The sequence below is a fragment of the Cynocephalus volans genome, chromosome 15, assembly GCF_027409185.1.
Source record: "Cynocephalus volans isolate mCynVol1 chromosome 15, mCynVol1.pri, whole genome shotgun sequence".
Classification (NCBI taxonomy): domain Eukaryota; kingdom Metazoa; phylum Chordata; class Mammalia; order Dermoptera; family Cynocephalidae; genus Cynocephalus; species Cynocephalus volans.
Window position 1 is genome coordinate 10,453,226 of NC_084474.1, and position 26,143 is coordinate 10,479,368.

General features: G+C 41.9%; 1 protein-coding gene and 1 pseudogene across 1 annotated transcript in view; one reads left to right on the forward strand and one right to left on the reverse strand.

Moving 5' to 3' along the window:
• The window catches only part of PXDNL (peroxidasin like), a 430,031-nt gene that overhangs the window by 388,568 nt on the left and 15,320 nt on the right, over positions 1-26,143 (reverse strand). The window lies entirely within an intron of this gene.
• On the forward strand, positions 300-24,257 carry LOC134364124 (SEC14-like protein 1; annotated as a pseudogene).

Here is a 26,143-nt window from a genome sequence, read left to right on the forward strand (position 1 = left end):
ATCCCTCTTAGTGGATCCCAGTTTTCACAGTTACCATGGCTATGAGGCTGTTGGTTTTCATGGCTACTGTAGAGATGGGGAGAAAGGGAAGGGAACAGAACAAGTTAAAACATCACAAAGCAAAGGTTTCTCTTTGCATCACAAAGCAAAGCAGTGAGCATAGCTCACTGTTCTTACTGAGATTTAGTCATTTTCATTGTAGAAATGCTCCTTGGATTGTTGCAAGTCTTTGGTTAATTTTCAGAATTCTGAAAATAGTTTTTATTTTGTCATTTTTTACCTGTGTTCTTGTTGCTTTCATGGCGAAGTGGACTTTTGTAAGTTACTATGCCATTCCCAAAATGACATATGGTTAGTTGATAATTGAGTCTTTATAAGAACCTGAGTTTCATGTCAAATTTGGTGCCATGAATTATAAGAAGAGTTAACTTCATTATATTTCAGTTTATATATGAGTACAACATATGAGAAAAAGCAAACTCTTGAGAAAACTCATGAAGTCAATAAAAACCAAGTTATGAATTCTCAGATAATAATGCTTATACAGGACTGGAGTAGCTTTTTCAGCATTCAAAATAAGCCATGAAGGATTTAAAGGAGAAAATAAAAAGGAACCGCTGAGTGCTAAGCTGGTTCAACTTTTCACACATGGGCGTGCGTGTACACACATTCTGAAGATAACTACAGAACACAGAATTGCAGCACGTGCAGCAACGTCCATTTTATTTGTTATAAACCAGACCAAATCAGAGTAAATGAGAATGCACGGCACATCTAACTGCACATATCTTAGTTGAGTCACAGCAAAGCCAAATAACATTACCCCTTCATTCATTCCGCCAAACATTCGTTAATGGTTTACTATGTGCCCAACAGTTCATACAGGAAGAAATGCCAACTGCTCCTCAGAGTTTTTACTTGAGGCCCAGAAGCAGAGGAGGAATTCTTGCCAACCTTACATCCACTCTAGTAAAACTGGTTCAATAGTTACCATTTCTCCAAAACAGCTCAAATTGAGAAAGCTTGAGGACTTCAAAGCTCTGTGCTTGCTCTGCGCTCCTGCTGTCTACTTTGACTCTCTTTCCATCAAGTGACTGGATCACCCTTTCGCTAACCCTTCTCTGGCTTAGTTACTGAGCAGACTTTATCCTGGTTCAGGATATTTGATATTGGTGCTGCCTTTGCAGATCTCAACCTCATTCTCTGGATAGTCTTGAATGCCCTGGTGTGAAGCCTTCGTCCCTTCTCCTCTCTGGCTATCCAAGAACGATGAGCCTGTGAGAATTAGACCACACCCTACTTCTTCAGTAATGCCTCCTTCTCTTGCAATAGGTCTCAACTCTTGAAAATAGACATTTTGTACTAAAAGAATCTTAGAACCACAATACTTTCATTCTTTCAACAAATTCTATCAGCTTTTGTGGAGCTGATATTACAAAAGAGAGAACAGAGACTCCAAGGACACTAGCTTGACTGGAGGGACCTCCACATAGTAGCCCAGCTGTCCTGACTTCCACTGTGATAGAGGTTTTTCCTCTTGTTTCTTGCTGATTGCAGATGGCACCTGGCTTTTCTCCCCAGTGGTCCCTGAACCCTGGAAGCAGCGACCTTGGCGTAATCCTTTCTATGTCTCCTGCGTCTCTCTTCTTACCTCTTGATTGGGATAATCCTTTTTATGTCTCCTGCAGCAGGCTCTGAGATGTAAACTACCCATTTAATTTAAAATCAAGGTGGCAGGTCAAGCTGTGGCTGAGTGGTTTAAGAGCGACAGCCCTGTGGAGCCGCTGGCATGAACGCCCCACCACCCTGCCTCATGGGCCAGCCTTTCTGACAAGAACTAGATTTTGAGCTCCTTGAGTATATTTAGTTTTGTACTTTTGAATATCTTCTCACCATATTCAGGATAATATTCTTAATGGTTATCCTCGGCAAGACAGGTGTGAGGGGATTGCTATTGTATTACAATCACAGCGCAAAAATACCAGTCGCCAGTAAGGGCGTATAAACAACGCTTTGAATTAATTTTGGCTTTTATCCCAGAACTGGTGAGTGGCCCCCTTTAGGGTAGTTCCTATGTCCTTTGGACATGTCCCCACCAGCCATTAATTACTCACTCGCTTTCTGGTCTATAAAAGGAGGTCCCTACATGTCCTTTGATTCCAGCATTCATGGACAGTGACATTGTGAATGAATTCAGGAGTGAAGATGGAGATATTCATGTCATTGAAAGGTACCGCAAACAGGACTTAGATGCACCCAGACTGTTGAAGAAGATCACAGGAGTTGATTATATTTATTTTGTCCAAAAAAAACTCACTGAATTCTCAGGAACGTATTTTGCATAATGAGTACCACAATGAAATGTTTTCTAATTGGGTCACCATTAATGGGCACTGCTGCTACACCGTGCATATCTGTCATTTGGCAAAAGACGGCAAGAGCATGCTGACATTTGGCTTCTCAGGATTGTTTGACCATCGTTCTAAACTGTGCATCTCCTCATCTTAGAGGGCAGTTCTTCAGCAGATGTCATCACACATTTCTGATTAGTGGAATCTGCAGGTTCACCCTGAAAATGAAGATTGGACCTGTTTTGAACAGTCTGCAAGTTTAGATATTAAATCTTTCTTTGGTTTTGAAGGTACAGTGGAAAAAATAGCAATGAAACAATATACCAGCAACATTAAAAAAGGAAAAGAAATCATCAAATACTACCTTCGTCAGTTAGAAGAAGGCACAACCTCTGTGCCCCGTTGACTCCACCTTCCATTGCCCCCTCTAAGAGGCATCATCATCGTGCAAGACACAGGCCATACCTATGGCTGTCGTCACCCCAGATACTGCCCTCAAGGAAAGGCTGGGCGGCGTGGCCCTCAATAAACCTGGAGGGGCACCCGAGCTGTGTGGGAACCCCTGACAACAAGCTAGATGCAGACTACATCGAGAGATACCTGGTGATATGACTCCGCTACAGGAGAGCTGCCTCGTTACACTTCACCAGTGGCTCCAGGAAACCCACAAGGGCAAAATCCCAAAAGATGAGCATTTTCTTCGGTTCTTACATGCTCAGGATTTTAATATTGACAAAGCCAGAGAGATCGTGTGTCAGTCTTTAACATGGCAGAAGCAACACCAGGTAGACTACATTCTTGATAATAGAATGCTCCCTGGGTCCTTCAGGATTACTATGCAGGAGGCTGGCATCATCACGACAAAGATGGGTGTCCTCTCTGTGTGATCAGGCTGGGGCAGGTAGACACCAAAGGCTTGGGTATCACCCTCCGAAGATCCCTCGGAGAGGAGGCCCTGCTGAGATAAGGTCTCTCCATCAATCAAGAAAGGCTAAGATGATGTGAAGAAAATACAAAAGTCTTTGGTCGGCCTATCAGTTCATGGACCTGCTTGGTGGACCTGGAGGGGCTGAACACGCACCGCTGGGGGAGGCCTGGTGTGAAAGCCCTGCTGCAGGTCATCGCAGTGGTGGAGGCCAGTTACCCTAAGATGATGAGCTGCCTTTTCATCCTTCAGGAACCCAAGGTATTTCCTTTCCCCTGGACACTGGTTAGTCCCTTCATTGATGACAACACCAGAAGGAAATGCCTCATTTACACAAGAAATGACCACCAGGGTCCTGGAGGCCTGCCAGATTACATCAACAAAGAGATTATTCCAGATTTCCTGAGTGGGGAATGCATGTGTGAAGAGCCAGAGGATGGACTCTGTACAGGACTGCAGAGGAGCTGGAAAACGAAGACCTCCAGCTCCGGGCTGAGACCATCTATCAGTCTGTAAGTGTTTTCAAAGGAGCACCTACCACATGAGATTCTCATCCAGATTGTGGATGCCTCTTCAGTGATCATTTGGGATTTTGATGTGTGCAAAGGGGACATTGTCTTTAACATCTATCACTCCAACAGGTCACCGCAGCTGCCCAGAAAGGACACCCTGGGGGCCCACAACATCACTTCTCCAGGCGGGAATGATGTGCAGCTCATGGACAAGGTCTGGCAGCTGGGCCAAGACTATAGCATGATTTGCAAAGAAGGAGAAAGCGTGTGTGGCTCCCATGTGACAAGGTGTCTGGGCTTCTACATGCCGCAGCAGAAATTCCACAGCATGACAGTGTGTGCTGCAACCAACCCGCCCAGGTGGATGACATGCTGGCCTCCCCACAGGTCTCTTCTCACAAGTGCAAAGTGATGTACCACACCGAACTGATCGGGTCTGAAGATCTCAGAGGTTCTATGGCCAGCCTGGAGTCCAGACACAGTGGGTCCTCCCAGCTGAGCGCCGCCACCACCTCCTCCAGCCAGTCTCTCTCCAGCTCCATGATTTTCAGGCAGTGCCAGGACACCCTCCTCAGACAGCCAGCCACGGTCTGCCTGCCCTCCCACCGAGCAGAGACACTGTGCACACTCCCCTCACTCTCCAGACCAGCAAATAGCTGGACAGGTCATTTAACTCTAACGCTAACTTTAACTCAACAGCCACAGACTTTGCATACAGTGCACACAAAACCAAACCAGAGCACAAGGGCTCTCGAAAGAAAAGTACTTTATATACCAATTAAGAGATTGACTTTGTCTCAAAAGTTGATGCAAAGAATTGTCCAGCAAACTCTACATTGTCCATTAGTGAATGAACCCCTATGCCACCCTTCAGAGACTAGTCCCACCTTCTCACAAGAAACAGAACGTGCCAACTTGTTTCCCCTGAACCGCATGGCAGCCCTCACACCTCCCTGCTGTTGGTAGAGATGCCTGTGGATTCGGTGACCGCCCTCCGGGTGCCTTTTCCCCTGAGGGTGCAGAAGTGGCCTGCGGAGCACCCGCTCCCATGGCCAGAGCCACCCGATCTTCCAAAGTGGCTGCTGGTGGCTCAGGAGGGACTCTTAAGGACTCCCTGTGACTCCAGGAAAACGCCACCATCATTAAATGTTACTCTCCCTTCCCTCCTCTTCGAATCTTTTTGATATTTTTCAGACCAGGATTTTTCTGTACATGAACTTGTGTGGAGGGGATCCTTTCTCTTTTTTCTTCTGATGTGTCATTGTTTCTACCTGCAGAACGTTAGTTCTGAACTCATTGTAGATTTATCTCCTTTGTGCTCTCTATGAGCTTACTATCCTCAGAGCCCAGATAGACCTTCTAGGCGCTAGAGGGTATTTTGGAAACCGAGTAAGTCACATTTGCCATTTTGACACCATACCCAGTGTTTGCTTTAGCTAGTCAGCGTACTCCCTGTGTTACCACTTCAGGATGGCATGTGGCTTGCAGGAACCTGGCTCCTTTGTAAATGGAGATTGTGGACCCATGCGTGTGTGTGAGTGTGTGCCTGTGTGCATGCATATGCATGTGCATGGCAGTGGGGTTCTGGTGGGGATGGGATTAATAGAAACTTGGTTGGAGTAACAAAGGACTCTTCATAGAAGCAAATCAGGGTATGAGATTATTCTATCTTTTATGTCTTCTTTTTGATTCCCAATTCCAAAACCTGCTCTATCTTGTACAGGCCCCCATATTTTCAGCTCATATGGAAAAAGCAGATTATTTGAGAGTCTTTCCAGAAGCTGCATAGGGTTAGTTTCCTTGACAAAGACATGCAATGTGTGTTTTTCTGTGTGGCAGGTGATTCACTTTTAAAGATATGTGCCAAAACCCACACAACCATTATCTGGTGTGTGATAGGTACATAAATCTTAGATCAAACTGTCTTTACTCTGAAGATGCTAGGTGTGTGTGCCCCATGGCGGGAGGTGTCAGGAGGGCTTAGGGAGAAACCAAGCAGCCCTCCCCCTGATCAGGTAAGCCCTTACGGCTGCCCTGAACATTCCAGGGCCTCTTTCATGTGTCTGCCTTCCTGGACCACATTATGTGTTTCCTTTTAAAGGATGAGCTCCTCGTTGGCACCTAGAGCCTTGTTTCCAGGAAGCACAGTAGGGTTAGCTAGCACATCAGTGCTGCTTCCAGTCAGTGCTTCTGTTTCCAAATTATAAGGACCTGAAGATGGTCCCCTCTCCTCTTTCTTTCTCTCTTTCTCTGTATCTCAGATGGCGATTTTGCTGACAGCTGTCAAGAAAGTGCTTCACTCAACAGTTCACATGTGCCCAGAGATGTTTACAGGACTGTCTGACTTGCAACCATGTCCCCCACTCCTGCCCCAGGCTGAAGATCTGTTCTTTTTAAGACAATTCAGAAATGGCATTGTTTTCTCCCTAAGAGTTTAACACATCTTTAAGAGTTCAAAGCACATGACTGCACAAATGCTGACAGGGCTTTCTCATGAGTGATACACCTGATGTTCCTTGTAAGGGAATTATGGGCATGTATGATTTGATTATGCAGTTTGCATTATGTCTCTACTTTTAGCACCCTGCACTCTTTTTAACATGCTGTTGTCTTTTCCCTTTTTTTCCAGTACTAATGATTCTTTGGGTTTTTCCCTCTATTACCAGTGTCTTAATTCACTTTCCTTCCTGAATTCATTATTTGCATATAAAATTCTATACATCTTTTATAAACATATCACCTCACTCTTGATAACACAACAGTTATAGTCTTTAAAAGATTTTTTATTGTTATCAATAATAAATGTGAACTGCCTAAAGAAAAAAATAAAAATAAAAAATAAAATCGGGATGGCTACACCACCTTTCTAAACCAGACAAGACACTCTTATATCTTCAGTGAGATAGATATCTCCACAGCAAATTTAAGTAGGGTAAAGAAGAAAATAGAAAACCTGAACAGACCAATAACAAGCAACAAGATTGAAGCTGTAACCAGCATCTCCCAATAAAGAAAAGCCCAGGACCACAAGGCTTCACTGCTGAATTCCACCAAGCCTTTAATGAAGAATTAATACCAACTCTTCTCCAACTGTTCCAAAAAATCAAAGCAGAGGGTATTCTCCCAAAATCATCCTATGAAGCCAGCATCACCCTGGTATCAGAACCAGACAAAGATACAACAACAAAAAGAAAACAACAGGCCAATGTCCTTGATAAATATAGATGCAAAATTTCTCAACATAATACTAGCAAACAGAATCTAACAGCACATCAAAAAGACATATACCATGATCAATGGGTTTCATCCCAGGGACTCATGGATGGTTCAACATATGTAAATCAACAAATGTGACACACCACATCAACAAAATCAATGACAAAAAACATATCTCAATATATGCAGAAAAAGTATTTGATAAAATTCAACATCCTTTCATGATAAAAACTCTCAACAATTTAGGTATAAAAGGAAAGTATCTCAACAGACTAAAAGCCATAGAAACCTACTGCCGATGTCATCATGAATGGGGAAACAGGAACAAGAAAGGATGCCCACTCTCATCACTCCTACTTAACATAGTACTAGAAGTATTAGCCAGAACAATTAGGCAAGAGAAAGAAAGAAAGGGCATCCAAATTGGAAAAGATGAAGTTAAATTGCTTCTGTTTGCAGATGACATGATCTTACATACAGAAAAACCTAAAGGCTCCACCAAAAAACTCTTAAAGCTGATGAACAAATTCAGGAAAGTGTCAGGATACAAAATCAATATATAAAAACCAGTTGCATTTTACACACCAAAAATATTCTAGCAGAAAAAGAAATCAAGAAAGCAAGCCCATTTGCAATAACTACCAAAAAAAAAAATACCTAGGAATAAATTTAACCAAGGAAGTGATATATCTCTACAATGAAAACTACAAAAGACTGATGAAAGAAATTAAAGAGGATGCAAAAAAATGGAAAGACATTCTATGTTCATGGATTGGAAAAACTGATGTTGTGAAAATGACCATACTACCCAAAGTGATTTATAGATTCAATTCAATCCCTATCAATATACCAATGACATTATTCACAGAAATAGAAGAAAAAATTCTAACATTCATATGGAACAACAAAAGACTCTGAATAGACCAAGAAATCCCAAGCAAAAAGAATAAAACTGGAGGCATTATACTACCTGACTTCAAAATATACTATAAAACTATAGTAACCAAAACAGCATTGTACTGGCTTAATATCAGACACAAGGACCAGTGGAATGGAATAGAGAAGCCAGAAATAAATCCATATTTTTACAGCTAACTGATCTTCATCAAAGGCAGTTATAACACACATTGGGGAAAGGACAGCCTCTTCAAAAAATGGTGCTGGGAAAAATGGATAACCATGTGTAGAAGAATGAAATTAGACCCCTATCTCTCTCACCCTATACCAAAATCAACTCAAAATTGATTACGGACTTAAATGTAAGACTCAAAACTATAAACCTTCTGGAATAAAAACACAGGAGAAATGCTTCAGGACATAGGACTGGGCTGACTTTATGAATAAGACTTCAAAAGCACAAACAACAAAAGAAAAAATAAACAAATGGTATTACATCATACCAAAAAGTGCTGCACAGAAAAGGAAACAGTCAACACAGCAAAGAGACAACCTGCAGAATGGAGGGAAACATTTGCAAAATATGCATTCAACAAGGGATTAATATCCAGAATATACAAGGAATTCTAACAACTTGGTAGTAAAAAAAACAAATAACACAATAAAAAGGGAGAAAAGGAGCAAATAATCATTTCTCAAAAGAAGACATATGAATGGCCAACAGGTATATGAAAAAATGCTCAGAATCACTAATCATCAAAGAAATGCAAATCAAAACCACATTGAGATATCATTTCATCCCACTTAGACTGGTTATTATCAAAAAGACAGAAAATAAGGGCCAAGCCCATGGCACACTCAGGAGAGTGCGGTGCTGGGAGCGCAGCGACGCTCCCGCCGCAGGTTCAGTTCCTATATAGGAATGGCCGGTGCACTCACTGGCTGAGTGCCGGTCATGAAAAAGACAAAAAAAAAAAAAAAAAAAAAAAAAAAGGACAAAAAATAACAATGCTGGTGATGATGTAGAGAAAGGGAAACAATTTTACACTGTTGGTAGGACTGTAAATTGGTGCAGCCATTATGGAAAACAGTATTGAGGTTTCTCTAACAACCACAGACAGAAATGGCACATGATCCAGCAATCCTGCTGCTGGGTATGTACCATAAGGAATGAAAATCATCATATCGAAGGGGCACCTGCACTCCTATGTTTATGGCCACTCTATTCACAATAAGCAAGGATATGGACCCAATCTAAGTGGATGAGTTTGGAGAAAATTATGTTCAGTGAAATAAGCCAGGCACAGAAAGAAATACTACATGTCCTCACTCATATATATGAGATAAATAAATACCAAGTTGAACTTGTAGAAGAAGAGAGTAGAACTGTGGTTACTAGAGGTGGGAAAGGGGAGGGGGCATAAGCAGGGGTTGGTTAATGGACACAAAATTACATCTAGATAGGAAAAACCTACAATTAACAATAACTTACTGCGTGTCATCAAATGGCTAGAAGAGAGGAGATCAAATGTCCTCATCACAAAGAAATGATTAAGTTTTGCAGTGAGGAATATGCTAATTACCCTGATTTGATCATCACACATTATATACAGGTGTTGAAATATAACCCTGTACCCCATAAATATGTATAACCAATATATTTCAATAAAAGTAAATAAATAAAATTAAAAAATTAAAGTGGGGCGGATGAAAATGTTAACATCAGAAGAAATACTTCCAGATGCCTGGGGGTGGTGGGCTGTGTCACGCTGGCTGTCAGTGGCAGAGAGAGACATATTGGCAGACAGCCTGCAGGGAGCAGGGTCTCTTCAGTTACGAGATATGAAAGTCTTTCTGACAATGACCACTGCTGCACACCACATCTTCCCACGAAGGGCAAGTACACATTGCAGACACATGGCTGGCAGCGGCAGCAACAGCAGACTCTTGGACACTGAAGACGATGACACACATTTAATAGCATGTGGCTATCAGTCTCTTTCTAGAAGCCAAAAGCAACAGCAGAACCAAAGAGTGTTTTAAACCATGGGCTAACATTTTGGTTTTAAAAAATATGCCTAAAATAAAAATATGTCTAGCCAACTCCATCAAGGGACATAAGAAACACTGTGCTCCTGATAAATCTCCATACCACAGAGAACATTATGGGAAACTTTCAAAACAAACAAAGCCTACTACAGCAGTTTAATAGTCAAATTTCAGAAAACAAAGACTACACTAATCCATTCATTTACAGACAGTCTTTGAATCAGGATAGTTATAAAGAATACGCTTTCCTAATTGCACCGGGAGTTTGTAATCTAAGAGAAAAATAAACATATAAGTGATGAAGAGTGACACAATTTACTTTAACTATTGTAATCCTTAAAAGGCCTGCTCTGGGGACACATGCAAAGTGCCGTAAGAACACCAGGTGTCAGGAGCTGTCCCTTAGACAGGTATTGAAAGACTCCTGAGTTATCCTTGGTGACAGTTAAGGGAAGAAGATGTTGCTGGTACATCATGTGCTTGAGGGCAATCCTAGAGCACAAAGGGGACAGAGAGAGAGACAGAGAGACAGTGAGAGAGACAGAGACAGCAGAGAGACAGAGACACCAGAGAGACAGAGACAGCAGAGAGACAGAGACAGCAGAGAGACAGAGACAAAGAGACAGAGAGAGAGAGCTTGAGAGAGCAAGCGCACGCACCAGGCCCAGAGCAAGCCGGTGATGCTCATCGGAGAGTGGAGAAACTGATGGAGGGGAGGAGTGGGGAGGGGTTAGCTGGGAGGTGAGCAGGAGAGGGGTCACAGGACACTGGCAGGCAGGCCCCACCTCCTTGCACCGGCCCTATCTCCTGGCCTTGCTGGTAAGGAGCTGGTGCCTGCACTCTCTGGGGAAATCACATGGAGTCACAGAAGCTCCTTGGTTTTTCAGGATCAGCTTTGCTTTTTAGGGAGAAAATTCTGGTAGCGACTTGGAGGGTGGGTGGGAGAGCCTGGAGTAAAGACGGCCTTGGCCAGTTGGGGCAGAGCCCACAGTTAGGACAGGGCCCGGGGGCCAGGGCAGGGCTGCTGCACTGGCGTGGAAAAGCTGGGCAGAGGAGACAATGGCAGGAGCCACAGTGCCGAGGCCAGCCTTGAGCACTCCAGACTCCCTGGGAGGGGTCAGCCCAGAGCAGGGGAGGCTGAGCAGTGCGGTTTGGGGCTGGCCTCACCTTACCTACAGGCTGGGGCCATCTAGTAACTCTGTGCAGGAGGAAGCCAAGGACTGCAGACTATGACAGAAGGCCAGACTCTGTCATGCAATGTGGAGGGGCCGAGCTGATGAGGTTAGAGTCACCACAGAACCAAGAGGACTGGGAGGGTTCCACTGTGGGAGACTGAGAGGACACCAACCCCGTTAACAGCGATGGCAGACAAGGACGCTGCATTTATCGCACACTAATGTGTCTGCTATGGCTGTAGATAAATTAGGTATATCTACTTTGACCCTTACAACAACACAGTGATGCCCTAGAATTCTAAAGATATGATGTAGCCTGGAATATCAGAAGAATGGGCTAAAACGCTTGGAATAAAGAATATCAGAAATAGCAAGGTGATAAGATTGGCTGTTGAAATAGGCAGTCACGCATTTGAAAACAAAAGCAATAGCTAACATTTGACTGCTATGTGTCAGACACTGTGCTAAGCGCTTTTAGATATTCTCTTAGTTAATCCTCACAATAAACAATGAGGTAAGTACTTTTGTTCCTTTTTTAAATTTTTTTTTTTTTTTAATTCAGGTCAGGGCCAGTAGGGCACAGAGCTGGGACTCAGGTCTCACCACTGGCTCTAGAACTTGCAGTAGGAAGCATATCACCCCGCCTCTTCACTTGTTTTACCCCATTGGCCACAAGGACACAGACATGGGCATTTGGGAACCCCCTGGGAAAAGAGAACCCAGTCAAGACCTGGAAAACAGTCTCTGTGGATGGTGCTACCAGGGTGCAGGGGACAGATGTTGTAGGGGAGTGCACAGTAGCTAGACCCCGAAAAGGCAGGGGAGCAGCCCAAGCCCTTCCACAGCTGCCTTCCAGAGTTGTTCAGAAGTTTCCAGCACGGGAAACAGGAAACACAAGCAGCCTGATTTTCATACTGGACTCCTCTTTAGAAGTCAGATGTCACCAGATTACTTTGCCAAAGTCTTATAAGATTAGTGATTTTATTGACCATTGATGAGGTTCAACATTCTACTAAGAAACAGTATTTTGAAACTTTCACATTTAAAAGTCCTTCCATTAAGCACATACAATTTAAGACATTTCAGCAGTGATCCATTGTCATGACTAGTTATTCAAGATTGTTCCACTGAACTGAATCTTTATGTGCAGTGTATAAAAAAGTGGTTTGTAGCCTTTTCTTCTTTCACAGAAGTACTTGCTTAAAAATTAGCATTGTTAACGGGATTAGTATTCCCAAAAGTCTTAGGGACAAGTAAACTGATAGAATTAAAAGATAGTCACTACGAAGAAGAGAATTTTAAATGAGCATCAAATACTAATTGTCAATGTAATTTCAATACAGCAGTTTGAAATGAATGTCTGCCTTAATCTGTTAAAGCATAATTTATAGGAAATCATTCAGGTACTCTGCAATCTTAATTGTTTAATGGTAATTGAAACAACAGGATTCTTTCGGTTCATAATGTTCAGAACTTTAAGTGAATTTTCAAGCTGTGGTTTGTGGTCTACTTCTGTTACCTTGTTTCAGAGGAGGATCAGGACTGGTCTTTCCATTTAGCAATGACATTGAACCTCATCTGATTAAAAGGAGCATAACATCCAGTGGTAGTCACTAGTTAATAAATATGTTTTATTAACCATCATTTTTAAGGCTAGTCTTTATTGCTTTCCAGAGAAGTATCCTTGGTGTTACTTTTTCTAAATTATCTAGGGTGGGAAGATTAAAATATTAACAACTTCAGATTGATTAGACATTTAAAGAACCACATAAACCTCTGGCTATGTAAGTTCACAAAAGAGGTTTTAAAAAGGTAAATTAAAAGTCTGTGAATAGAGTGGGTGCAAAAGAATGGACCCTGGTTATTCTTGTTAGAACACTAGTGTGGCCGCCCAGAAGCAGGCAAGAAACTGCACAGCCGGGGTCCTGGGCAGGAGCCAAGGGCAGCATCCCCTGCCTGGAAGCAGGCAAGAAACAGAGCATGCCTACGGTCCTGGGCAGGAGCCGAATGCAGTAGCCCCCACCCAGAAGCAGGCAAGGAGCACCTCGAAGACACTACATCTATGTGAGTGTCCCACTACAGCCACTCAACTGCAGTGACACAAGGAGAGTCACCAGCAGAGACCAGGAAAACAAGAGCAGCCCACTCCAGAGTAATAGAAGAAGCAACTTCTCTACCATGCCCCTGCTTTATTTTAGATTTTAGTAATTTCTGTCTTCTCTCTTTTTTTCTTGTTTAGTCTAGATACAGGTTTGCAAATTTTGTTGATCTTTTTAAAGAATCAATTTTTGGTTTTGTTGATTTTCTCTTTTGTTTTTTAATTCCCTATTTCAAGTACTTCTGTTGTAATTTTTGTTATTTCCTACTTATATTTGCTTTTGGTTTAGTTTGCTCTTCTTTTTCTATTTTCTTAAGGCAGAAGTTTACATTAATGATTTGAGATTTTTCTTTTTTTAATATATGTGTTTACAAGTATAAACTTTCCTCTAAGCACTGCATGAGCCCTGCATCCTATACATTTTGATACATTGCACTTTGGTTTTTATCTCAAAGTACTTTCTTTTTACCCATTGTTTATTTAGGAGAATGTTGTTTAATTTCCACACATTTGTGAATTTTCTAAATTTCCTTCTGTTACTGTGGTCAGAAAACATATTTTATATGATCTTAGTCTTTTTAAATGTATCAAGATGTTTTGCGGCCTAAAACAAAATAAAAAAAAAATTCATAAAGTTAAAAAAAAAAAAAAAACAGAACACCAGTATGGGTTTTAATCATTTTGTCTTATATAATATTGGAAAAAATAAAGGAAAATAAACCAGAAAAAACCTACAATGTGAAGTAGAAAATATTTGAGACTAATTCTCCTATATTGTTTAATAAAGTTTACATAAAATGTCAAGAAAAATGCATTTAATATCATAATACATTTTTACCCCTGAGAATAAGACACACTATGTATTTTTAAGTCATAGTAAAAATTTACTTTGCATAGAATTCACCCAAGCAAGAGGTTTCAGAGTGATTAATTTCTTCCAAAATTAAATATGTACATAAAAACAATATAGCTCTGATTAGTTTTGGTCTCTCATTAATTACACTGAACATGTTTACACAATAGTTACTTACTTAGGTAGCTTATTACTAATTAGTATCTATCCATCCACAAAAGCCATCAGTGCAAATTTACAGGCTGATCTGATTATTAAATTAATAAGACTCAGCAGTTTTAAAGTAAAAACAAAGCTAATAAAATTGTGTACCTCACTAGAGAAGGAATTATGTGGACAATAGGTAGAAAATCAGTTGTTTTAATACTTATTAACTTTATCATGAAATTAATCAACCAAGAAAAATACCAAAACCACCTTAACCTACTGCTCCGTTCATTGCCATTCCAATGGATAAGTCCTGTTTCAAGTCTGTGTGCAGCACATTTCTCTGACTCTTTACAAGGTTCATCAGCGTCACCCTGACAAAGTCTCTCCTTGTCCAGACGTCAGTCAGGCTCCTCTGAGCCCTCTTCTCAGTGAGGCCCCATCCTTGGATCTTGCCTTCGGCCTGCCTAGTCCAGTTGTGGCAAGGATCTTGCTAAGTCAGTTTGATGAGAATTCCCCTGCCCTTGGTATCTGATCACCCAGCCTGCTTTCAGCAAGGATCCTGTCAAGTCAGTTTAACCAGAGTTTCCTCTCCCTTGCTGCTTACCAGTTTTGCAGCCGCTGACCCCCTCATTCTGCTCACTGGCAATACCTCCACATCTGTCTTGCTGTACTCAACGTTGAGCCAGATCTCTTTCCCCTGTTGCCAGGGTCTTGATACCTATTGCAATAGTCTTGAATAAAGCTTCCTTTACCATTTTAATAAGTATCAGAATAATTTTTTTCTTTAATACCACCCCTCCCCCTTTTGTCTTGTTTTGGCTTTAATATTATTAGCCCAGTAACAAATCCAGACAGAGATAGTCCACAACGTAGAGCCATCCTACTACGCCTTAAAGCTAGCAATGTACGATATTACACTACAGGTTTACACAGGTCCTGATTCAGACCTTCAATATTTTCACATTAAAGTAAAATTAAAGTAAATATATAAAATAAAATGCATTAACTACTCATTTCCCATGTAATGTCCTATAGCCACGTGCCCATTTCATATACATGAGATGATAGTCTCTAAAACCTCTGTTAAATATCAATGCTTCCACTCAAGGCAAGAAAACAAGTTCTAATTTTCCAGCATTTATCCAGGAGGGTGACTGTAAGCAAGTCATAACCTCTCTGAGCCTGTTTCCACATCCCTAGAGTAAGAATAACATTATGACCTCCCTTACAAGATTGTGGGGAGCATTAAAAGTGCTAAAACGTGTCAAGTGCCCGGGGTGGCACTTGGAATGCAATAATTCTCAGTAAACGTAAGCTGTGCAAAAATAATCAAAAGGAGAAAACAAATCCATGGCTGCCACAGAGTGCAGTGTGCCAGATAAAATATTATCAACCATTAACAGAAAGAAGTGCTCAAATTTATTTTCATCATTATGTTCAGTTCTCAAGTCTCAGTTGACTGACATTTTTACCACAAATTTAGTCAGTACCAAACACACAGGCTTCACAAAGTTAGCTCGGATGCATTGCCATTTCCTGGCTGTGTTCTGGGGAAATGCAAAAGAACAGGAGGGAGCTGAGCCAGGAACGAGGGCTGTGGATATTCGCACACATTCGGGAGCCTGAGGCCCGGAGTGAACGCTCACCAGGAAGGTAACGAACAAGCGGAACAGTCTGGCTTGTGTTCCTTCATGTGAGTTTTTCACTGCTGTGAGGCTCATGCTGTGGGGACTTCTAAGGGCGGCTGCAAGGCTGCTCTTTTGTGTCTGCTGTGTCCTCAGTGCTAATCTTTGCTCTCGTGGAATAATCGCATCACACTGTCAATCGAATATCCCGAATCTTATCACTCTTTTGTACACATTTTTTTAAATCACAACAATTTACTAATTGAGTACTTTACTATGAATCGGACACTCTCTAGGGACTTTATGCTCATTATTTGTTTCATACCCACAACTTTTCAAGTTAAATATTATTATTACAGGGGAGAAAACAGGCTCCAAGAAATTGAGCAGGTTGCCCTACATGACAGGGCTGGGAAGTGGCAGAGCCAACATCTGCTAAACTTCACAACCCAGCTTGTTCTTTCTGCTTTGCAGCCTCCCACACTTTCACTTTAAAATGAAAAATAATGACAATTCTTAAAATAACTCTTATGTCTTCTTTTTGGCATTCCCATTGCTGCCAGAAGCTATATTTTATTTATGATTCAGTTCTTGCAAGTATTCTTCTTTTCCAAAAGTATGCTCTTTTACTTTCTAAAGAACACACTAAATGTTGCTTTTTAAAATTTTGAGATTTTTGAAGTGTGCAAAAACTGACCTCTCGGAAGACCCTTCATGTTGCTGACTAGTTTTTATTGGACCTGTACTCTATTTCCATTCCAGGGATATCACCTAGACCTGGGTCTGATAGATCCTAAAAGACTGTATCCACTTATAATTGAAAACAAAGACAAATTTTAAAATAAATAACCATTAATAAAAGGGGGGAGTAAAGTTAAAAGATGACAGTGTTGTTGGGCAGTGGGTAAATATTAGCATTGTATGTTTATGAGTTTATAGTCTCCCATCAGCACATAAACTCTATATCATTAAAATGTGCCCTTCCCCCCAAGTGCATCATAAACCAATTTCTAAGTGTCCTCCAAGCCATGGCTGTGAGCAAGGGAAGGCCACAACATGTCACAATCTGACAGGGAAATGGAAGTCTACAAGGACACCTGTGTGAGTTTCCAGGGTGTCTGCGAGGGAACTGCATCTTACCAAACACTTATCACAAAATCCCAGATGTAGGGGGACTGCTGACAGTAGGAATGAGGAAAGGAATCAAAACAGGTCTGATGGAGATGGCCGAGCAGGGAGGGGTAGTGGAGGGGGTTGGGGAGTGAATCTGGGGCCAGCAGTGTAGACCTGCCCATTACCTGGAGAAAGCCATGTGCCTAGAGAAGTGGGGCTAAGGCAGCAGAAGGGATGGATGAGCAGACACAGAGCATGCTGCTGGCACAGGGCTCCCAGTCCTGGTTCCCCAGACATTTGTGCCAAGGAATTCCAGCTTGTGTATTCTGCTTTGACCAGGGTGCTTGTCACTGGCAACCAGAAGGCTGCCAAATAATAGTTAGCTGTCTTCTTTGTTCAGCTGTGACAATTATAGCAGTGCCCCTTGGATCAAATATGGTCACACACAAACACAAGAAAGGTGGTGACATCACTTGGCAGTTGTAGAGTGTAAGGGGGCATCTCAATCCTTCCCTTTCAAAGTATTGTCACCAGACTTGAACTGTTGTGAGTACACAGAGATTGTTAGAAATGCAAACTCTCAGGCCTTCCTAAGACCTCCTGATTCGGAACACGCTTTACAACACGATCCTCTGATGATTTGCAAGCAGAAGAAAGCTTGAGGAACACTAATGCAGATGGTTCAAAACACCACCAAAATGAAAATAATATATATCCTCTCAACGAAAATTCTCAGACACTCAAGAATGCATGTGTAAATTTCTGATTCCAAGGACCTTGGGTCAAGAAGCACTGTTTCAGTAGAATGTGTGCCTGTCTATCCTGAACTGACAAACCTTTGAAATTCATGTGTGGATAGTGCATTAATCAGTTTGGTATGCTATAGCAAACTACCATAAAATGGGCAGCTTATAAACAATTTCTTCTCACTGTGTCTTCACATAATGGAAGGGTCCAGGGGGGCTCTCTGGGGTGTCTTTCATAAGGGCACTAATCCCATTCATGGGGCTCCACCCTCATGACCTAATTACCTCCCAACATCACTTCAGGGGTAGGATTTCAACACATGAATTTGGGAGAAAGGACACAAACATTCAGTCTATAGCACATAGGTTAAATAAAATATTTATATTATATATGTACAGTGTGGAAAGAAGACCTCCATAAATCAAAAGGGTGTTTCTTTTTGTGGTGAATGTTTTAGAATAGGGGGAAAGGGAATAAGACTCTTATGAGTCTTACTTTGTAGGATTTGTGTAAGTACCTGGGGTACATACATGCACATGGCATTGATTCACTATTTGCAACCATGTTGTCTGAATGTGTTAAAGAACAAGTGTGCTTGTGGCCAGCATAGAATGGTTGCCAAGTAAAATGGCATTGGACTGCAAAGTCACAATCAGCTGGAACTGTCCAAGCCACTGGGACACAGAAGGATAAAGAGCTTCTCCCAGCAGGTCCTTCTACCGCAGGTCTCCCACGCCCTTGGATAGTCTCATTCTCCACAGCCCAGCAGCTCCTTACAGGACATATTCATGATCTTCTCCCTCACTCTTAAACAGTGCAGGGCTCATAGTAGACACTGGTCAAATATTTGTTGAATAAATTGTCCCACACAAGAATACTGATGGATACTTCACCACCTCCTCTCATATTTATTGAATTATGCTGAGTAATCTATCTAGAATTTCAGCTTATGAGGCATAGCTTCTAGCCAACGTCTTCAAGACCTACTACATATTATTGTAGCCCAGGTTACCCAACAACAACCTTCTGGAGTTAAAATAACCTTACCCCATAAAATTTTCCTTATAGGCAGAACATTCACTCTAGTGTTTTATGAACATGCTGAATATATCAGACAATTTTCCTACTGAACGTTTTCTCTGTACTCAATTTAAGAAGCAAGACAATCTGAGATTTTAGTATTAATAAAGCACATTGGCTTATGAAAAGGGCGCAGCATTCTTGGATCTGCAGTGGCCGATGCTTTGGGCAATAGGGAATAATATCCAAGCATGTATGTGGTGTTATAAAATTTGAGTTCAAAATTTCAGTATTGCATAATTATGGGTATAGCTTCCTCTTGGGTAAAAAGTGTCAAGAAAGGATTTAAACTGGTGTAGTTTTAGTTGGAGACTATTTGATTCCCGTTTATTTTTGCCAAAAGATGGGTTCTTCGGCCGTAAGCAATTGGTGCCCCAACTGGCTGGTATCACGTAGCTGGGTACAGCCCCAGCCTCATAAGGTGAAATGTTTTCGTATGTTCACCAGGATGCATGCACAGCCTGAAATACCAGTGACTGCTGGACATTGCAGAAAAATTCTTCATGTTGCTGATTCCAATAACGCTTAATGCCTTTACTAACAGAGAGTGAAGTGGTTCAGGATAGCTGTCCTCAGGGAAGAAATGTAGAGCAGAAATTGCATAATTTATCCCCAGCTAGATGCTTTTGCTTGGCCATCTGGAGCAGTCTCATTCCTTTAAAACTTTGCAGAGTTCAACCCAGCAGTATGTAGTTAGAGGCCAAAAAGTTAACACAGGATGCTCTGAATTTCCATTTTTTCCCAACCATGCATTATTATAATTGAACCATGTAGAAGTAGCACTGTACTATCTTCAATATGGGATAAACAGAGGACAATCTAATGGAAAGCCACTACTGAAATACGATACACATCTGGATTTGGGGGGAAAGGTGATCTCCGTGCAGCAGGAAGAAATTCTACAGGGAACAGGAATTTTGAACTAATGGGGCTTAATTAGCTGGAAGCCTGGGCACCTGCTATAGCACTACCACAAAACAACTGTTGATATATTTACTATGGTTCAGAAGTGGTCTTATTGGAAAAAAAATTGGTCAAATGGAATTGAAACATTTTAAGTCAATAGTGGTCAAATTATATTCTTTTGATAGATTTGGAGGTTCTCTTCTTGAAATTCCAAAGTAATGATTGTCCATCTCTTCTAAAAGATAACTACACTGTGACTATTTTCTCTTGCTCAACAAAAAATAAATTTTTTAAAAAATGTAAATGAGCAGGTATTTGTTGATAGAATAGATAATGGCATAATATAACTACTCAAAAATCTCTGCTCAACATACTCTTAGTTTAGCAAACTGTAAAGTCTTATGAGACCAAAAACTTTAAAGGGCAATAAATTTTTTCTAGCAATGAGTGGGCACAGTTGATAAATAATTTTACTTTCTCTGTCAGCTCTTGAGAAGACATTTCAATTAGGCATCACTTTCATATTTGTTAATGTGTGAAAGATTCATGTAAAACTACCAAGGAACCAAATTGCATATGCTAACAGTCAAAATCTAATTATTTCTCTTCAACAAATTATACTTCTTATTGTTTTTGTGAATTCTTAACCCGATCGGCATAATACACTCATACTAGAATCTCACTCGTGAACTGTGTATGCTTCTGTCACATTTGTTATAATGACAATGCAAAATAATTGTGAGTAGCAAAGTGACCTTAGGGCCTTTAGCCAGTTCAGAAGCATTAAATGGAAAATATGGCAGTGGGACAGCCTGGTTGATCTACTCTTCTTATTACAGTCAGTCTTAGCATCCTCCATCTCTTTTTCCATGAGTGTCACTCCTAACTGCATCAATATTACATGGAAACAAACACAATTTGCTTCTAGTAATAAAACATACAGGAATGCCTGAACACACAATAAATAGTATGCCCATTCATCAGAGGTGCACTAATGAGAAGACACAGAATTTTTTTTCTGCAATTAGAAACCATCATTCTGCATTGCTTACCTTTACAATGTTGCTGTAAATTTCATATCATAGAATGGCACGTAGAAAAATATAATATTTTTGTACCTAAAATAATTGAAAAAATGATTCATTTGACCCCTTTTTAGTGGGAAATACAACTCTTAGAATTAAAATATCTTCATATATATCTTTTACTTATTGAAATAATTTAAATGCCCCAGAATTCAGTGGTTCATAAAACTATAAATGAACAACCAAGATACACTTCAAGCATCAGCGGTCATACACTTCTTTTAGGCCAATGGTCTCCAGTGAAAATACCAGGCTCACCATCAAGACCTTTAGTGGAATTAAATATTTTAGATGGAACAAGCTGTTTCTAGCATGTTCTTAACCATTATTCTTCATACTCTCTAAAACTTGTCCTCATTCTAACTTCAGAATCTGCTGTTTTGGCTTTATTACAAACAATATAATGCTGGTTGTCTGTACCGGCCAAAGGACTTCAATGAAATAACTAGTACGGTTCACTAGATTATGCTTGAGGACATACACATTTAAAGCATAATTCGAAGGAACAAAACGGAATATTAGTGCTATTCTGATTAATACAATAACTATCGGGAATAAGTGTATATAAATTAGCTTTTTTTTTTTTTTTGCCAGCTGGCCGTTATAAGGATCCAAACTCTTGACCTTGGTGTTCTAACACAGTCCTCTAACCAACTGAGCTAACCAGCCACCCCTGCAGAACATTAATAATTTTGAGGAGCAAGAAATATTGCTTCTTTGGAGCTAGGGATGAGATTATTCTCAACCAGAATGTGCAGATAAGAATAGGGGCAAGGGTGAATCCTCCAAAGGAAAGTCCTTCATTGGGGAGGGGATGGGGCATGTGGGGGCCACCACTCAGTCGCTAGTGGAACAGCCTTGGGAGTGGAAGAGACAGTGATCATTCCCCTTTGGATGTGAAATAGAAAACAGAAGTAGAAATGTCATAAATAAAGATGTATTTGCACTTCAAGTCCTTTGGGTGTAACTGGTACGAGCTGCTTCACAGACTTTAGACCTCAGATGTCTTCATAGCAGGGAGTCTGGTATCCCCCTCTTGGGGCTTCCGCTTTTCCCCTGCAATGTCAAAAATCCTGCCCCATGAGGGCTTAGTCCCGACAGCTGTTCCCAGCAGTCTCCTGGGTCCCTTCCTGCTGCTGTTCCTCACCACTGCTCAGTACCCTCCATGAAGCTGAGGGCTTATAGCCCCACAGCTGGTGGGCCCAGATCTGGAATGGGCTGTTGGCCTCAGTTGAGGTTTTCTGGAAAGGACAATCCCATTCTCACATTGCTGATCTCAGCTAAGTGTGTCCCAGGCTCTGGCACCCAAGGCTGCAGGTCTCATGCCCTTGCTTCAGTGCTGCACTAACTCCTTCCAGGGCACCAACTCCTCCACGAGGGCTGAGGCCAAAGGGACTTCAGTATTCTCTGCCCTATGGATCCAGCGTTCATGCCCCTGCTTCCTCCCTAGGGATGCACACTGCTAGTGCGTTTCCTTTTTCCTTTCCTTTTTATACCCCATTTCTTTGGACATGGTGCTACCTGTCCATCCTTTCTGGGGTAGCCACACTTAATGCCTTCCTACCTTCCCTGTTCTGAGACAAATTCCAGGTTCTCACTAGTCCCTGGACAATGTTGTAAAGATTAGCCTGTGGTTTTTCCTCTTCATTGTACCCTGTATATACATATATATATATTTTTTTTTTTTTTGCTTTGTTTTTATGTCACTCATATGGTAATGCTTTAGTATATTCAAAATTGGAGATTTATCCTTGATTGATATGATATACATGTTAATATCTCTACAAAAGACCTGTCCTCCTCAGGATGCCCTGCTAGGGAGATAAAGTTCAGTTTTTGTCTTCTCCAGGAAGAAGAAGGGTTAAGTGCAACAAGCACAGATCATGAAGAAGGTGAGAAGGGCATGGTGCAAGCCTTCAGGGACAAGCAACAGTCTGCACTGGGCAGTGGCAGGGACCACTGGGCACAGTCTTCACTTTACATAGATGATTGAGAAGAAAGGAGCATCCAGAGGCTTGGGGCTTGAATGATTGCCCAAGATCATACCTTCTTAGTGCCAGAAGAAAACAGGTATTCTGACTCATGGCCTTCCATGATGTCATGCCTGTACAATTTTAAATGCCACATCAAAACAACACAAAAGAAAATAGGAGCGTTATCTTTTATTTTGCACTCGGTCTGCTTCCACATGGCCTGATTTTTCCACAAAACACGTACCAGACTTGAATGGCAAAAGCCTTATCTTTACAAGATAAATCCACCCAAGGAGTATCTTTTAGGACAAAGGGCACACAAATAAAGGAGTTTAGCACTTAGAAGGAAGAACAAATATTAGGAAATTAAAGGGAACTTGTGTCTACTTAACTTTAGATTCTTTCATTTTTGAAAAATAAATTATTGTATCCCTTACTATTATTGCTCTAAATCTATTTGCAAAATGTTTTTCTAGTAGATATTTTTCACTATTTTTCAATTATGGCAAGTTTATACATCAATCTAAAATGCAGCAAGACTCATAATGAACAATTCAAACTAGATGCTTGTTTTTTCAAGAATGTCTCTCATGTATGGACATCTGGGAGACAAGTGAAGGATAATTAAATGTAATATTTTTTAAAAGGAAAAAGCACAGTACAACTCTATGGGAAAAGAAAACAAAATAATTTAATTAGATGTAGGCATGAAAACAACTCAAGTTAAGTTTTATTTCATGTTAATTTTTATTAATAGATTTTTTGGCACAAACCCATTTTGAAAGAAAAACGAAAGGAAATATCATGTGTAGACAACCTTCTAGGTGCAAGAGAAAGAAGATTCTTTGTCAAGCACACCTGTATTCAAACAGCAAGTACTGTGTTTGTCAACTGCTAAGTGATCTGTGAGATAAAGCTGGCCTTGGATTCCCAAAGAATGTTCAAAGAAACATTAAATAAAGTACGCTTAAAATTTGCCTTTAGATTCTTACCTCGTTTTCCATCACTTTGGTGGAAGTTTCTACCACGTGTTACAGAGGACGAGGCCTTTTCCTTCCAAGCCTTCGCCCTGAGTTCCGACCTTTCCCGTTTCCTCTTCCCATGCCCAGGAGCGACTGCGGGGCACGTTGTCTTTCCATGAGGCCAGCGGGTCCGCCCTCCGCCAGACTCTGTCCCGGGCGCCAGGGTGCAGCGCGCAGGGGCACGACAAGGGCTTGGAAACGAGAGGGAAGGGGGCGGGCAGGGCGGGGACGCCAGGGGAGAGGGAGCCCCCCAGGGACGACTGCAGGGAAGCAGGTGAGGTGGCGCGGCAGGGACAGGTGCCCGGGCGGGCTCCAGGAAAGCGGGCCGTGCGAGCAGGCGCGGGCCGGGGACAGCCGGCCTCTGCTCACCGCCACGTGCCGGAGCCCGCCCCGGGCCCGCCCGCGCCCCCTGCCCCTGACAGCGGGATCTGCAGCCACTTCGCCGCCAAAGGCCTGCTGGGTCTCTCCCTTGGTACGTAGAGCACAGCCACCTCCACCCCACCGGCCAGTAGGTGGGTTCCTGCCCACCCTCTCTCCTCTTCTGCTTCCGACCCTTTTATCCTTAAAAGTGTCATGCTTCTTGTCCCCGCCTTGGGTCCCTGCGTGGCCGCGCTCAGCCCAGACCTTGGAAAGCCTGTCGGCCCCCTGCCTCCATGGGCCTCTGGGGACATTCCCTGCAAACGAGCGAACCCTCGCGCCCCGGACCCGGGCTCTCGGCGCCTAGAGCACCATGGAAAGCCGTCTTGTCGCCTGTCCCTGCTGCCAGAATGGAGGCTGCACCGAGCAGGCCTTGCCTGTCCCGGCCCCAGCAAGGAGCGGAGGCAGAGCCGAATCCCAAAAACGAGAGGACGAAGAGCAAGTCTGCCTCCTGCAGGGCTGCGAGAACCGACGCTTCCCACACTCTGTCAAGCCAAGGTCCACAGAAAACGCTTGCCACAGGGAAGCGATTGTCACCTCGGTAACGGTAATGTCTGCGTTCCCTCAGCTGACAAGTGCTTCCTATATTCCAGACACTGTATTATGCGCTCGGGACACAGTGTTAACAAAGAATGATCCCTTCTTTTGTGGAGCTAATAATGTCTGGGGGAAAAAAATAAGTCAATACACATGTTGAATAAAGTTGTCAAAAAGCAAGTAAAGCGGGCCATCGACGCATGCAGCAGCACGACCTGACCTTTAAAAACAGATTTGTATACTCTTTCCTCAAACCTGGGACCTCGAGGACTGGCTGCTCAGCTGTATTAAACAGCCCGGCACCAGGAGGCTCGGTGTCCTGCGGGTCTGCTGCTCTCACGCCGCTCCCTGTCCAGGCACTACCTGGCTTCTCTCCTCTTCTACACCCAAGAGATTTCAGCTCAAAACTGGTTTCCTTTCCCCGTTTGCCTCTCCCCATTGCTTCTGGGTACTTTCTAGATCTCCAGGGTTTCCTGATCCTTTCTAGACCATTGCACTGTACCTCCCCAGGGATCCTCTTTTATTTTTAAAAACTCTAAAGCTCCAGGCTCCTACAGCTGTGTGTGCACAAAAAGAAAAAGTAAAAAGCGTGATGATTCTCCTTCCTCCCCACATGTATCTCCCAAGGGAAAGACCAGGCGGAGCATTTTCCTACAGCATAAATCTCAAAATCCTGATAAATACAAACCAGAAACTGAAAAAAAGTTACAATTTTACAAGCTATCGTTTTAACTCTTATGAAACTTTGTTCAAAACAATGACATTCACGGCTAGGAGAACTAAGAATTGTTCCTGTATTATAATCAGCAGGGACTCGGAAGAGGTTCCCCCTTTCTATTACACAAAGCCACTTGCTAAAATATGAGGGTGCTTCAAAAAAAACTGTGGAAAAATAGAATAGAAAGATAATAGGAATCTTTCCATGAGCTTTTTGAAGTACCCTCGTGTAGTGGTGGCTTTTGGGACCCATGCAAGATCTGAGCAGGATGAACGTCATATCAAAATGAGCGTGCCTCTACACTGGAAAAAACAAACCTAAGAATTTTATTAGAAGACTGCCATCTACTAAACCTACTCTCCAGGCTAATGATTTGACTTCACATATCTCTCACACCCTTTCCTTTAAAAATTTTGATTCGAGGAAAAAAAAAAACACAAAAAACATTTCTGAACATTAAATCACCATTTTAGGCACTTACAATCTTAGTAAAGTCATGCTAAAGATGGGTGTTTCTAGTGCTTTCTCAATAAAAGTAACTTTTTAGCTTCAAGAGACACTAATTGACCATTTTTGTAACCTTTGTAAATTACATGTATTTGTACCCTGCCTTATTTTTTAAAAAGAGAGAACATTTTAGAATTGACCATGTCCACCTCTGAGCTTTAATGGGTATAATAATATTAGTACTAAC